The sequence below is a fragment of the Antennarius striatus genome, chromosome 13, assembly GCF_040054535.1.
Source record: "Antennarius striatus isolate MH-2024 chromosome 13, ASM4005453v1, whole genome shotgun sequence".
Classification (NCBI taxonomy): domain Eukaryota; kingdom Metazoa; phylum Chordata; class Actinopteri; order Lophiiformes; family Antennariidae; genus Antennarius; species Antennarius striatus.
In genome coordinates this window covers 9,496,006-9,512,751 of record NC_090788.1, presented here as the reverse complement: position 1 = coordinate 9,512,751, position 16,746 = coordinate 9,496,006, and the positions used below count along the sequence as shown (strand labels likewise).

At 39.4% G+C, this 16,746-nt stretch overlaps 1 protein-coding gene across 7 annotated transcripts in view; it reads right to left on the bottom strand.

Moving 5' to 3' along the window:
• The window catches only part of LOC137605671 (uncharacterized), a 99,218-nt gene extending 84,816 nt beyond the window's left edge, over positions 1 to 14,402 (bottom strand). For 6 of the 7 annotated variants that reach the window (XR_011037764.1, XR_011037765.1, XR_011037766.1 and 3 more), the window contains exon 1: positions 14,097 to 14,402. The gene's annotated coding sequence lies outside the window, so the exon portion shown is untranslated. Of the gene's footprint in view, positions 1 to 1,366; positions 1,633 to 14,096 lie in introns of those variants that run through there. The other variant, XR_011037769.1, reaches the window with a different exon arrangement.
• Between the last annotated feature and the right edge of the window lie 2,344 nt (positions 14,403 to 16,746).

Genomic DNA, 16,746 nt, shown 5'->3' with positions numbered 1-16,746 from the left:
AGTGTCACTGAAGAAAAGACAGGAGACAGAGCTGGAGGTAGTAGAGATGAAGATGCTGAGGTTCTATTTGGGAGTGACCAGGAAGGATAGGATCAGGAATGAGAACATCAGAGGGTTTTGGAGATAAAGTCAGAGAGGCCAGACTGAGATGGTTTGGACATGTCCAGAGGAGAGATAGTGAATATATTGGCAGAAGGATGCTGAGTTTTGAACTGCCAGGCAGGAGACCTAGAGGAAGACCAAAGAGGAGGTTTATTGATGTAGTGAAAGAGGACATGAAGGTAGTTGGTGTGAGAGAAGAGGATGCAGAAGACAGGGTTAGATGGACGCAATTGACAAACTGTGGCGACCCCTGAAGGGAAAAGCCGAGAAGAGGAGAAGAGAAGAGTCTCATGTGCAGGGCAGGTTTTAGTATAGAACAACTTTTTCCTCATTTTTTTATTTCAATCCATGCCTTTGTATTATTATTGGTCCATTTTTTGTTACTTTGTTAAAATGTTGCAAAGGATCCAAGGTTCTACAACAGGGGTCGGCAACCTTGAACATTCAAAGAGCCAAATTGGACCAAAAAAACTAAAAGCAAACTTGTCTGGAGCCACAAAAAAATTATAAGCCTTATATGAACGCAACACAAGCTCTAAGTGTCTATATTAGCCTACTATCAAATTGACTAACTGGGCTACAAATGCATAATGAGATTCATGATTATTTATTTTCCATGCAGCGCATCCTATAGAGAATGATGCACCATGTGACTATTCTGTTGTACCAAATTTGGTACTTTTAGTTTAACTTCCATTACTATACTGTATTACTCTATCATATTTTTTTTTGCATTGATGAACTCATTAAATATGCTCCCAAATGCAGTTCACATATCAACAATCGCTCCTAAGTAATCTCTGTTCAGTGTGTGATGATGACGGCATCTCTGGACTCTTTCATGGAGGGTAGTGAGAGAACGTTGCTGTTCATCTCTGGTGATTACAGTCAGATTGAGCTCCAATGACAAACAGTGTTTCCGCTCCTGTTGACTTTTATCGAGCATGTTTAGGTGATGTGTTCTCAACAAGCAGTGCTATTAATTCCATCGTTTCTTGTTGGGGCTCATCGGAGTTTACATACCTGCACAACAGCGCTTTCTGTCTAATATCGATCACATCAAAGGACTCATCATGTTTAATTGATTATACTGGAGTTGATTTAAATGTCCTTGATTTGCTGATTGGTGATGTTGGGTGTCACCTCCTTCACTGTCTTTGCAGAGAGAACCATGTCTAACTTTCTGTATTATCTCTGTTTGTTTTCATTTTAATGAATGAGTCCTTCGTGTAATCACCATCTACTGGAGATGTAATCGGGGGGACTGTGTTTGTATGTTGGAACCACCTTATCCACGGCATAACTCCGGTCAGAGAGCAGGCACCACAAAGGGAACAGTTGATTTCTGGCATTTAATCAGTAACTTGCAGTATTACAGAACATAATTTTGTGAACAACTCGGTTTTGTAGTTCACCGCGCTCTCCAGAATGGCCTCTATCCAATGGATGCTTCCTCCTTCAACAGAGCAATAGGCGCTTCTCCGGTCCTGAACCCGGTCCCAATTTCACCCTCTACCAGAACAACCTGCCCTGCAGACAGGCCATACATACATATTACACATAATAAGGTTGAAGAAACTTAATCAGGAACACACTTGTTTGGATTAATGATAATAACTACAGTATTCACAGTGCAATTAGCAGCTGGCATGGCTAGAGCGATTCACGTGACCAGCACACCTAGCACGGCTAACATAACCAACCTTTCTAGCGCAGCTAGCACGCTTTGCGCGGCTAGTGCGACTTTCAAGTCTAATCTGTATGAACTCAAACCACATATAGGTGTACCAACAAACAGCGGACCTTCTCCACTAACTACTGAAAGGCCGCAATGCTGCTGTACTTTATGAAATAGAATGAGGAATCCTCGTGGCTCTCTCTCTCACAACTTGACACGGGCCGGCAGTGTCAAGTTCTCCAGGACAAAATGGTAGTGCCGCGGCTGATGGCAAGGAGTAGACCTGGCCAGGGATGCCGGCAGTCTCACCCGATTGGTCAGGACTCATGTCACAGCCCTAATCACCTGCCAATCAAATACTGCTGCTTTCTAAAGCCATGGCTACAATCGCCTAGGACCCCAAAGCGCATCTGAGTTGTCCTAAAAGGTGCCTGACTAAATTTTTACAATAACGTTGATAACGTAACAAAAGGTAGGAAATTTACAACAATAAGTTTTGTTTGTGGGCGGCACAGTGGCGCAGTGGGTAGTGGTGGCGCCGCACAACACGGGGGGTCCGGGTTCGAGTCCCGCTCTGTGAGGAGTCTGCATGTTCACCCCATGTCTGCGTGGGTATTCCGGCTTCCTCCCGCCTCCAAAAGCATGCGCTTCAGGTCAATTGGCCGGTCCCAAATTGCCTGTAGGAGTGAGTGTGTGTGTGTGGTTGTCTGTCTTTGTGTCTGGCTCTGCGGCGCACTGGCGTCGTGCCCGGAGTGTCCCCCCACCTCACGCCCTACACCAGCTGGGATAGGCTCCAGCTCCCTGTGACCCGCTGCGTCGGATAAAGCGGAAGGAAGTGGATGGGGGATGGATGGAAGTTTTGCTTGTAAAGATTTTTAGCTATGAGAAGAATATCTATTTTTTACTTTTAAATATTATTTTTTTATTTTGTGATTAATCACCAGGGAGCCCCAAGGGAGGCGCTAAAGAGCCACATGCTGCTCAAGAGCCACAGGTTGCCAACCCCTGTTGTAAAAAGTGAAAAAGAGAATTGAAATTCTCCTCCATACCTGGATCAGCCTCAGAATATTACCAACTCTTCCTTGGTCCAAGATCCATCAACTTTAAAGATGTTTTATGAACAGACTAACAAATAAAAACACATTGGTGATCACATATCCTGCTCTGAATGCCGTTGGCAGAGGGTCATTACTTTGGACTAGATTAGACTTTCTGCTAGCAAAGGTAACCGGACATCAAGATGACCAAAGTCTCATTTGCCCCCTGCAGGTTAAGTGTGACTGAGCAAACCTGCATCATGCAGTTTATCTACTGTATGATGCATTAAGGATCCAGAATACAACTTGTGGAGGCGTGATATTCTGATATCATGACCTACAGTATAACCATTACGGCGCATACATCATCAGTAGATAAGATAAACTACAATATAAACATGTGACTAAACAGAAAGTAAACGTGGAAATGTCCATGAGTGTTCTCTAAAATGACCACACTCATTCCTACGGGCAATTTGGGACTGGCCATTTGCAATATAAAAATCAAACAGTTCAGGGCTTTGTACAAGTCCCTCCTAAATAATGACAAGATGTGCCTCTATTAACTGACAACTCCATTTTCTATACGATGTAACCCTGATTGACAAGCACATCTAACCTTTATCAAGAGACCCTTTAGCTGCTATGAACTCCTGCAAACATTAACATCCAAACATCAACTACTGTCACCATTCTTATCCTCTTCCTCATGAGCAATGGGCTCCAAGTTATTGCAAATATTTTTGTGTTCATGTACATTTATTACAAGCAGCTGTTGTGCCCCTGAACTTAATTTGGAATTATAATGTAATTGTGTCATTAAATTTACTAATATTGTGTTCATTGTGTTTATTTGCTCCTGATGTGCAGAATTGCATTAAATGTAACTGTTAGCTATTGCGTGGAACCAAGGATCTGTGTTTCTGTGATTATGTTCTGTAAAACTCTCACTAAATTCATCACTTTCTACAGTCCAGTTACTTCTTCAGAATCCTGCACACCCTCCTGAGTCTCTAAACTGACTGAGAAGTCTGCTTTTTGAACACACAGAAATCAATGCAATTTTTTGTTGTCAGAGAGACTGTTGAGTGATCATATTTAAATCATACAAATCTGAGCACCCTATTCACGATCAAACCACTTAACTCTGTAAAGAACAACCTTATTGCAAACTAGTTTTAAATTGTATCTGATCATAAGGGAAAAAATAGTGCATTTGGCCACCATATTGTGGCAGTTATAATTTTATTATCCATTTGTGATAGGTGCCATCCATCACATATTAACTTGGACAGTTCCACCCTTCCCCTTATGTCCTGTTCAATGACTACTGCCCATGTGATGCAGAGTAGTACTTCCACAGACATTTGCAGTGATGTTACCCCCCCCCTCAAAAAACACTGCATAAAAACATCTTATTATAGTGTTTGTTGTTTCGTTTTGTTAATTATTATTTTTGTAATTGTTGTTATTTAAAGGAGCCCATAAAATAATGGAGACAGGGATGATTTGGGGCTGAGCGGATGTCTCAATATTTCTTCAAGTTGATGTCTGAGTAAAAAATTTAAAATAAATGAAATCAGTAAAAAAGCCGCACATCTCCTGTTTTCCCAAGTCATACACCACTTATAAAATACACCACAGCATTCCTTCTTTGACTTGTTTGGATGTAGGGTTGAATTATTCCATTTGCAAATGATCTAGTGACATTTGGTTGATCTGGATTAGGGGGTGGCTTTGCAAAGCTGGCTTGACCCCAAGGAATTAACAGATGTCTTGTTCTCAAATGATTCTGATAGGGAGAATGGGTCCATGCAGAGACCAACATGCGTTTCTTTACTTCAATGACTGTAAATTAGCATTAGAAAATAACTGTTTCTTTGTTTTTGATAGGTATGGTCCCTCAAGTCATAAATGTTGTTAAATGTTCACACATTTATATAAATACAAGAGAGCTTCTAACTTCTTTTTACCTCCAATGACTTCAATGTATACACACATACTGCAGTTAGAAAAGTTGGCAACAGAGCAATGTGTAAACTGGGCAAATTAAATCTCATCACAGATTAATGCGCTTTGTGATTGAATGACCTCACATAATCCTGAATTGTGGGGTTTGTAGTGGACACAGTTTTAGTCTTGGATAATTTTCTGAGCTCATAACCAGGTTTCATATTCAAAAATCAACATAATGACAACTCAGAAATTTGGCAGCACTTTCTAACTCAACTAAATTCTCCCTTTACCACTTGTGGATCCCAGTGAGGTGTGAGAAAAGAAGGCAGGAAAAAAGATTAAGAATATAGTTACCTCTACCATCTTTATCAGGGTAGCACCTGTTTAATTGTGTAGCTACTTCAAGGGTTGTTTGCTCTGTATCACATTTGACACTGTCATCAGGTCTTTTTTTGAGCAATGGTGGAATAACTACATGTGTCAAGTTTGTTGATAATGTCAGACTAGAGTTTTTTAACCCTGGTCCTACACATTGAATATTGCCACTCAGAGAGCCTAAAGTCTGAGATTCCATTCATTCAGGTGGGTAAAAACCTGGCTGACCTTGTGAGGCATTCAGTCATGCTACTTGTAAAACTAATGAAAAGGTTGGTCAATGAATAACATTAAAGTTCATATCTGAACTCAAGAAACTGCGTCAAAACCTTTTACCTTGATTTCCACCAGACTTCAGAGTCAACTAACTGTGTTGTAGCCAGTTTCAATGCATGAGGCAGAAAGAAGACAAGTTTACAGGCCCTTCTTTTACAAATTTCAGTGTGTGCTGCATAACATACCACTAAACAATATTTGGTAATCTGCTGAAACAAGAAGTGAGCAACTTCAATTTAGTGATTTGAGGTCACAATTGGGGCCTTTGCATGGCAGCATCATCGAAAATAACTGCCTGTGCACCTCCATCCATCTTCTTGAAGAGGAGATGACTGTAATTATCTCTCCTCAGCAAGCAGACGCGCCTGCAGAGCATGGGTCTACAATACATGGAGCCTATTCCAGCCAGCTATGGGCAAAGGTGGGGTACATCCCAGATCAGATGCCAGCTCATCTTGGGGCTACAAGACAGACAATCACACGTCCTCACACCTACGGTCAATTTGATGTGACAAATTCACCCAAGCTACATATTTTGGAGGTAGGAGGAACTCGGAGAAAACCCCACGCAGATATGGGAGAACATACACACTCTACAGAGACAGGAATCAAACCCACAACCTTCTTGCTTTGAGGCAACGGTGCAATCCACTGCGCACCTCCCTGCACTCAACCAACATCCATTTTCTGCTGCATTATCTGCTGCTGCAACGGGTCACAGGGAGCTGGAGCCTATCCCAACTGCTTGATGCCAACCTTTTTTCTTTTATTTTGCTGATTTGCTGATTTTAATCCCCGAAGAGACATTAGTGGCACACACTAGTTAGTTGAATTGAATGAATCATGCATATAGTATATACATATATATGTGTGTGTGTGTGTGTGTGTGTGTGTGTGTGTGTGTGTGTGTGTGTGTGTGTGTGTGTGTGTGTGTGTGTGTGTGTGTGTGTGTGTGTGTGTGTACAGGCCCTGAACACAAAAACACACACATGGTGCCTGTACGTATGCAGGGGGAGGTAGAGTGGCGGGCAGCTCCTTTGTGCTGCGCCCAAATGAGCGACTTGTAAAGAGGATGGCGCCTTGCTCAAGGGTGCCTTGGCAGTGCTCCAGAGGTGAGTTGACACCTCCCACTATCAGCTCATACTCCGGGTGTTTTTTTTGCTTGTTTTTGGGCGGGAACGGGAATCGAACCGCCGATCATGGAACATTGAATGACCCGCTCTACCCCCCCTCTACCGCTGAGCCACTGCCGCCCTGATAATGGTCACTGTACCATAAAGTAAGCTTGACTCCAAAGTAAGAACAAATAGCATCAGGAAATGGAAGCTACGTGTTACCAGTGTCGTTATCCACATTGTTGGTTTTAGTTAAATCATCTTTGCTCGTATGATGATGAAAAAGTGGAGTTTGCTCTTCAGTTCATTTTAACTAGCAGTCAGAATGCTTTTGTAGTCATCGGTTCTCAACAGGCTTAAACTAGACAAAGTACCACCACAAATAACTCTGAAGAACTTTGAATCATTCTGCAAAGATGTGCTTTACGACAAGAAACAAGTAGGTGATAGCAAGAAAAAGCAAATGCTGGCATCAAGAATTTATGGAAAAAATATGGAAATTCTATTCATATGCTTTATATCAATGGTCCCCAACCCCCGGGCCGCGGACCGGTACCAGTCCGTGGGTCATTTGGTACCGGGCCGCTCAGAAAGAAGAACTTATTTACATTACTTCTGTTTTATTTATTTCGGAGTCTGAAAGACGTTAAATTTGAAAAGTGACGTCTGTGTGGAACGACGCACCGACAAATTCATGCATCTGTCCCGCTTGACGGGTCTCGGTCACGTGACAGGTTATCAACACACACACACAATGAAGCACCCATAAACGCACCAGTGTTCTAGATTAAAGTCAAGGCAGATTATCCTGAGATCGCCCAAAAAGTATCGAAAACCCTGCTTCCATTTCCAACCTCCTGTCTTTGTGAAGCGATTTTCTGCTGTGACCGAAAACTAAACCAAACCAAACTGCGGAGTAGACCGCATGGTATGGAACACACTTCAGGTGTCATTGTCTCCTGTTACCCCTAGATCAGCGGTCCCCATCCACTCATTCTCATTATTGTAATTACTATTACTTGATTGACTTGTTCACCTTTCTATTGGAAATGATCAATATTTCTCCTGCGTTGAATGCACTGATTGTAAGTCGCGAAATTTCAAAATAAACCTCATCAGTGCAGTCACTTGAATCGAGTTTTTAACGTAATTATTTCTTATAATTATTTCATTTACAGAGACGAAATAGAGATGTTTATTATCAATTTATGAACAAAAGTTTGTTTATTGTCTGTTGATGTCTACATTTTACATAAAACCACTGCAGATGATTTATTATTAGACTACAGCTGTCCTGGCGTCATTAATGATTATCGAGCAAATGAAGACCAGTCCGTGAAAATATTGTCTTAGATGAAACCAGTCCGTGGAGCAAAAAAAGTTGGAGACCTGGTACAAAGTAAAGTCCAAAAGTTTGTTTTAAGGTGACTTCAAAGAGAGAACTACATTAAGCAGATAGAGAGTAGGAGCAGAAATAGGTTTAAAAAGCACCACAAATCAAGCAATCACAGCTCTCTCCTTGTGTTTTCAGTGGTTTTCCTCCAGTTGAAAGAAGAAAATGACATCAAAGATTAAATAATGCTTGAAAATGCTTGAAATGATCCTTACAGCACCTCTTACTCATACTGTGACACCCTCTGTGCTCTGTGCAGCTAATGGCTTTATCACACCAGTTGAGAAAAGAAAAGAGTATTCATCTGAGATGGGGGGGGGGGCTCTACATGAGCCACGTTATGCCCCTCTGCACACTATAGTTCTGTCACATGTGTTACCTGAGGAGGATCAGGAAAGCAACATCTGGATGTGTTCTGAGAGCTGTAATTCTAGACGCTCTCTTAATCCCTTCACGGCATGTTGTTAGTTTTGGTCCTATTCTCTGGTCAATAGTCAGGTTTCTTAGAAGCGACCACTGAGTTACAGGGACTGACACAGTGAGAAGCAGATGACATGGAACCACTTATCAAGCACAGTGAGCACTGCTATCTTTCCCATAAAGAGATAACAACCACTCATTGGCCATATTTGTCAAGGCAGTTTATGTCTGCTTCAAGCAACATTCTGGGCACTCTTTTTTTTCCTACAAGGCTGTTCGAATTCTACGAAAAGCTCTTGGGCAATCTATCCGTTGTGAAATGTGAACGTCACTAAGGACGTTATTGAAGATTACTGTCTCAGAGTTATATATAACCCTTTTATTTTACAGGCTTTACAAGAATAGAAACCACACTGACAACAAAAACAAAGCAGATGGAAATTACTAATACTCAATATAGATGGCTACATTTAATTAATCATTTCAAATGAGATCTTTTTAGCTATACAGTATAATGTTGCGATAATGATCCTCCTGCCCAGAAAAAAGATGGAAATTGAGGAATGAATTCTGAACATCAGTTCCGGATCACAACTCAATGGTTAAATGCATTTCCTCAGCCCTTCTACAACATCAAAGTACAGAATTGGTAACTTTAGCTATTTAAGCAGGTAGGTTCAAATTTTACTTCATGTACTATAAAGTATGGTTCTTATCAAACTTCGAGTATTCACCTAATGACACCTAAGACTAACAGCCACAAGCTTGAAACAAAAAAGGGGAAGAAGGTGAAACAGCCCGCAGTGAAAGGAGACCACTTGTTGGCTAAGGCAGGCCTAAAGGAACAGACAAAAGGAAGTGAAACAGAAGATAAGGGGTTAAACTGAGAGGAAAACAAGAAATGAGGACGGGTCAAAAGGGTACTGAGTCAGGAGACAAATGGGCAAAAAGCGTGGCTATATTTTACAGGTGACAGTAAACGTGTGGTCTGGCAGGCACACCATGGGTTACTTTATCAGAACCATTTCTTTTACAAGGAACTGTCTGACCCAAAGACAAAAACTGAGCAGGTTCAGACCAGTCTTCTTCACAAGTTGTCTTTATTCAGCTATATGACCCCATTTATATTTTACTGATTGTCATTTCATTCATCTCATTAATCCTAATACACGGTATAATGTATAACATGAAAGTTGTGCAAGTATCTGGTTTTATTTACACGTTTTAATGACCTGAACAAATTAACACGTGTGTTGGTGTGTTAATTTTGAAATTTCTCCTCAGATTACGTAAAAATCAAATGATTAAATTCAGAAAACATTTTGGCCTCGTATTTTCAATGTGATGCTTATTTTTTTACCTCATCATTCAAGCATTTTACAACAAAAGCTTTAAAAAATAATAATGCATATGATAGATTTTGTGCTCATAATAAATGTAAAATTTAGTTAAGTTTCAAAGTATATCTGTGCACCGTTGAGATAAAATTATTCAGATTCCTCTCCTCAGGCTTGAGAATATGATTCAGATGAGAAAACATTTGACATTATGCTTGTGACATTTTTTCCCTCCAACATTCCTTAGATATTCATAGAAAATCACTATAAATATTTTGAAGCAGAGCTGTAACTACCTGACAAATGTCAGATGCAACGTCACTGCGATTTTCTTTGGAAAAGTGCACTTTACATTCTTATTATATCACACAATAAGTCATGATTTTGACAGTATCTCTTAAATATGTCCACAATATCTTCACATAACAACCATCACAAATATGGAGGTAAGCTGCAGCTTTAAAAGCATTATCTTTAGAGCATCTGTCTCCACTTCTCTGCAATTACTATAAAGTAATTGCAATTTTTTTGTTGTTTGTTTTTTATGATGCTCCAGGTATTTGACTTATAGATGAATAATTAATGGAAACATTTAAATGAATACACACAAAGCATGCTCCTTCATAAAATGATGCAGCTAACCTATTCATGGGACATTTATTTAAAAGCCATTTAACCTGTGTCAAATTAGTTTTATTCTTTTAAAAGTGACCTTGGTACTTCTGCTATGATTATGCTGTCACTATACTATACTGTTGATACATCACTATCAAAAAGTAGAACTGTTTCTGTACTGACTTTCTTTTTCAGTCATCCATTCATTATCTTAAAGAGGAGACGATCAGTAATCATCGATCGGCCGCTTATCCAAATCAGGGTCACAGGTTTACCCCGGAGGCTACCCCAGCTGACATCAGGCAGGAAGTGGGGTACACCCTGGATAAGTTGCCAGTCCATCATTCATCTTTTTCATTTTTAAAAAATATTCTTATCATCCCATTTAGACCACAGATTGATAAACATCTAAAGTATAGGCTCCTTTGTAATGCTGTTGCAACCAAAGGCAAAAACTAAATAAATATGATAGTCCAAACCATTAGCATGCATAAAATGGACACTTATAATCATGATAAATGTTCACATTATTTATCTAGCGTATGCTTTTTATGTCATTGTCATCAATGGGCAACGTTGGCATCCCCCCTCACGGACAGTATATTTACAGACCAGATCAATACGAGGTTTCAAAACCTTAAGTTTGGTACCGATAATGATCCAATCTCAGCCGCAAGCTACCATAGCGTGACCTTCAAGCCCGGCTGTTGTTATTTTCCATAGAGGTCAGCAGCAAAGAATGTGAGGCATGCAGAGCCTCAAACATGCCTTTCTCTTCATAGCAACCCCCATCTTTTAAAAGAAAATGTTTTTGTTGTTACTCATATAAAGCAAATCTGTTTAAAATGTCTATATATGGCGTATTCTACATCAAATGTGCAAACCAGTGTGTTCCTGCTTATAGCTTTTGTTATCCTTGCCCATTGTTACTGTATAACATTCATGAGGTCATAGCATTTAGCACCGTGAACAGCATCAAGCCTGGCACTGGTCAGAGTTTTCTTGGAGGAGAAATAAATGAGTAAAAAAGGAGAGACAAAAAAAGAAAAATCTGTTGCCTTCAGGATATCATTGGATACTTTAGCTTTAAAAAAAAAACAACCCTCATAATATTCATAATATTAACCAGATTTGATGCTCAGCTCAACCACAGTGGCTAACCTGAAGTCAATCATTTTAATAGTAAACAAAGGATGCAATCAGACAAGATAATGCCCAATTCATTAGTCATCAATTTATCTTCCTTATGGCTGAATGTTTCTGAAAAAGATAATCTGCTATAAGCACCCACTTAGATACATTACATAGATATGCTATATACCCACCACAGCTTCAGATACGGTGGGGTGGAGGGTCAAGGGTAAAGTAAATAAAATGAAGATACTGTACAAACCATTAATAACACATTATTATGGATTTTGAAGCCCACTGATATCTGAAAGTGATTTATAGATTTTGAAATGTTTTGTTTTTCACACTCTTTGAATCCTGACTGAGGTATTTATCTAATAACTAATGGAGGGCTGGAGATTACTTATTTTGAGGTAAAGATATATTTGTTAGATGTAAAACAAAAAAAAACACAGCTATATTTGATCTTGAGTCTTACTTAGATGAATGAAAGACCTATTTATGCCTTGAAACTATTAAATTATTATTAAATGATTATAGGGTTGGGTGATCAGTCTTATACACCCACAATTTAAACCACTGGAATACTCTTATTTACAAAGCTATTCTGGGTCTGTTTCCAGCATATTTCCTGTTTTACATCCTTCAAAAAACATGGGATGTTTTTGTCTTGTCCCAACTGCCCTTTCCGATTCTCCATTCTTGATCCATAAAAAAATGCATTAGGTGTGCTACTTATTGGGCTTGGAAGCAGTTGGAGTTACTTTAATCTCAGACAACTGGTCTGTGAAAAGGATGTGGGCACACCTGGCTATAAAAGACACTGATCTAATCCTGAGTGTTGACAACTGATTTTTGCAAATCTCTTTATTTAAGCTACTGCCTGTCAGATACTAAATCTCAGCAACATTTAATATCTGCTGAAATAAATGTTAATTGAAATTAACATTAATTTTACTCTGACTTTTCTTTAGATTGGCTTATTTTGCATGTTATGGACTAAGTTTATTTATTTATTTATTTATTTTTATCTATATATTTATGTATTTACATTTTTGTCTGCATTCCTGAGATACAGTTTTCTGCAGCTCTATATCAATACATTAAAGAGAACATGTCTCATTCATCTCAGAAATACTGACATCATCTTTCACCCTATATTTACGCTGCTATAGTAATAAAATAAAATTCTATTTCCCATGAATTTTTGGCTTCGTGCAATTTTTTTCACTGGAATGGGCCATTTCTGAGAAAAATCTGAATCATTTTGGGTGGGTGTGCCTCTACCTGAGTTCTGTTACACATGATTGCTGCTGCTAGATATGAAATGGTGTAGGTGACAAAGGTTGTGACCGGTGTAAACTTGGATGCAATCACCATCACATTTCACTACAGGTATGCACTCCTCTCACTCTCCTGCTGAAGCACAACCCTTCAGTCCAACAGGGTGGAACGTGGTGAAGATGAAAAGTTAGAAAAGCAGATGAAATACAATCTATTATCTTCTTAAAATTTGAAAAGTAAATTTTTTTTTGTTACTTTGATAAATGTGTCAGATGTAAAAGTGGTAGAGTTTGACTGAACATGCCAGGAAAGTTAAGAAACACCCAGCACATTTCCTGTACACAAATCAAATTTACTACAGAAGCAATGACATCTAACAGTTATACTTCAGAACTGAATGACATGAGTCGTTGGGGTCTCTGTTGAAGCCCTCAGGGTCATTTCTTTCACCCTGGTTGACAACAGGGAGGTTTCCCACAGAAGTAAACAAGGTAAACGATTCCTACAATATTATTTTCAATACTGCATGGATGTTAAAGAATTTTCTAATATTGATGATGCTACCAGCCGTGGTTGGAAATCCTTCCACTCAGGCTAATTAATCTTTAGTCCTCATTGTTGTTCTCTTATTGCCATCATCCCTTTTCTACAAATGTGTTTGATACAAGTCACATTTTCTTCTTAGCCTCTTCTTGCTAAACTAGTTTGTGGTAATATAATAGATGATATGGAAATTGATTCTTTTGTGTACAAGAAAAGAAAGTGCTTACAAGCATTCATCGCTCCAGTCCACAATTACATGAACAAAAAATAGCAGTGCCTATCACAAGCAATGAGAAAAAAATAATCACATCAACAAACCCAGCTCCTCCGCAACATTAACCTGCCTACAGTCAGAGACAATCTTCCACCTACACTCCATGCTTAAAGAGTTGTTTATAATGTTATAATTAGAATATGGGTATGGAGGTAACTGTTGTCATTTGAACCAGCAGGAGTAAATCCTGTCTGCTCTGTAGTGAGAACATCACACTGTCCTGTTGCTTCCTGTGTGCGAGTGTTTATTTCTGGACATGTGAGATGCCTGAACAAATGAGCATGGGGAAAACAAGACATAGAGCGAGACAAGCAGAGCAGCAACGTCTAAAGTGCAGATGAACCTCAGAGACTCAACACATCATTAAAATCTACAGACCCATGCCCCCCACACACGTGTGTGTGCACACAAATACATACACAAAAGGATAAACAACAGCTCACGTGAGTAATTGAATGCACAAGTGAAGAAGACTGGACAGTTAACAGAAGGGTTTCCAAGCAGTTGTTCAGTGGTTAAAACTTTCATATTGAGCCAAAAGCAGCAACAGAGTAACTTACCATTTCCACACAAGTCTGCTTGCTGTCAGTCGTTCATTCCAGTAAAGTTTGTGCCTCAGATTTCTTTCGTTTCAAGATGGAGGCAGAAGCTCTCCAAACACAATTCCTTTGCTCTGAGTTTGTTATGTTGAGTCTGCCAGTTCCAGTTCTGCTTCTCTCCTACTGCTTTCTGCATGAGCTACTAACATGGCAGCTGAGTCAAACAACCAGTAAGATTGAGAGAGACCAGTGAGTGTTGAAATACACAGGTGCATGCTGACTCCCAGCACAGACAGCTCTGAGAAACACAGCATGAAACAGCTCTTTTGCCGGTGGTTCCCCTTATGTGGGAGTCCAACCTTACTCCACCTCCCCTCCCTCCTCCTCCTTCCCTGCACCTCCCCTCCCTTGCTCTCAAACAGCTCCAAGAATGAACAAGCAAGACCTCAGAAGTTGCTGCAGCTTCAGCTTTCTCCTGTGAACAGCTGTAGGTATGATACAGAACACTTTTTGTTTGCACAATTAAATGAAAAATGTGTGCAGGGAAATGTTTTCATTATTTGTATCAACAAAAATTACCTGCAGTGACCATAAGCATCGGTACAAACTACAAACTCTGACTCATACCTTCATATATCAGCTAAATAACATGTTAACTAGTAATATTTGTTCAGAGACCTGTGAACCAAAACCAGGGGGAACAGGAAATCTGATGATTGTCATGTTTGTTTTTAATTAATACAATGCAGTAGAACCAATAAGATATTTCTTTACACACACACACACACACACACACACACACACACACACACACACACACACACACACACACACACACACACACAAACAGACACAGAGAGAGACACACAGAGAGAGAGAGAGAGAAACTTGCTTACCGGTATTTGTTCCTACTAAGAGTGTGCAAAGAGAGCTCTCACTTTTTACATGCACAAGTTTGTGAGGATAAACGAGAACCTTAAGATTTAAAGAAGTCAGTCATTTACCTTTTAATATATCTTTGAATGCTGTTAAATGAATCTGACCACTTTTATTAGTTGGAAGTTATTTCGTACCGGATTAGGTAACACCCACACTGACGTATATTGAAATTATCCATTTACTCTGAATCCAATTTCCAGAGAACATAAAGGCCAGGATGACTCGCTCACATTTTTTTTTGTTAAGGACAGTTATTTTTTAATGAAACTTCTAACTAATGACATCTGCAACTTTCCCCCAGTATAGCCTAATCCTACATGTGTTGTGAAACTGTCACTTAAGGCCCAAGTTAAAGGGCCCTTTGTTGTCACGGTTGGACTGTTGCATGGGAGATGTAGCAGCAGCGGTCGTCTGCAGCTTCAGCGCTTCGTCCGTGCCGACCCAGACACAGCAGTGAGTGTAGATCACCAACGATAAAACAGCACTCAGAGTCTAACAATCGCTGTAGCTACGCTCAAAAAGTGGGCACATTTAGAAGGACATTTTTAAATGATTATGAGAAAGTGATTTAAAAAATTGTCTACACCCATACATGAGGAAATAAATATTAAGGTTCCAGCAGCAGACTTAGCAGCAGCAAGTACCGGCTGACGCCAAATAGCTGATACTCCAACTGATTTTTTTTAACCCTTAGGATTGTTAACTGGATAACGGCATTATCAGAGAGCTAGAACACATATTCATAATATAAAAATATGGTGGAGTCCAAGACTTGGCAAAATGGATGTTGAATATCTGAATGTAATTTATTATGTTTTTTGTAAAACCTTTAGATTCATGCTAATTTTTGGTGTCAGCTGGTGTTTAAATAAGCAAATGGTTGAAGTTTATTCTTTAGTTATAGCATGTCAGAAAACGTTCAGACCAACCTCTGAAAGGAACTGCCCACCATGAAGCTTGACTGAAGGGTTTCTTTCTTCCTTAGCATTTGGACCAGGTTTTGTTCCATTTCATGGACTAAAGTTAAGGACTTGTTCACAAGGCTAACATTTGACAACAATGTTAAAAATGCCATTCGTCCTATGACAGAATAGCTTTGACAGACACTGTCAGATGACTTGAAGGCCATGTTCCCAAACCAGTTTCTCCATGAAACTAAGTATCTTTAACTGATGAAGTATTTGAAAAATACATTGGTAAATATCAGGAATGTTTGAAACAATTACTCAACAAAAATTTGATCAATGGTTTAATACAGTAAAATTTGAGTTTCTTGAGGTAATTGATAACTTATAGGCTAATTTGATCACACTATGGACAAATGGCAACAAATAACATTTGTTTATTAATATGAAGCACCTAATGAAAAGTAAAATGAACAGATATGCAAATTACCAGACCGTCTGTTTCATTGTTTTAGAGATATGTTTTTCTAACTTCCATGGTTCTTGGAAAACTGCTGTAAAAAAAAAAGTGCATATCTGAAATCCTACTGAGAATGTTGGTCTTCACTACCACTGACCCCTGAAGGGAAATTTATGTACTGTAGTCAGTGTATTCATAACTGTTTAAATCAATCCCCTGGACTTTCTGGAGTTTCTTGAAAATGTTTCCCCTCTCATCCAAGACTTCTCATCCATGAAGTCTCTTGGATGAGAGGGGAAACGTTTTCAAGAAACTTTCTTAAAGTCCAGGGGATTGATTTAAACAGCTGTAAATAACCCTGACGTGG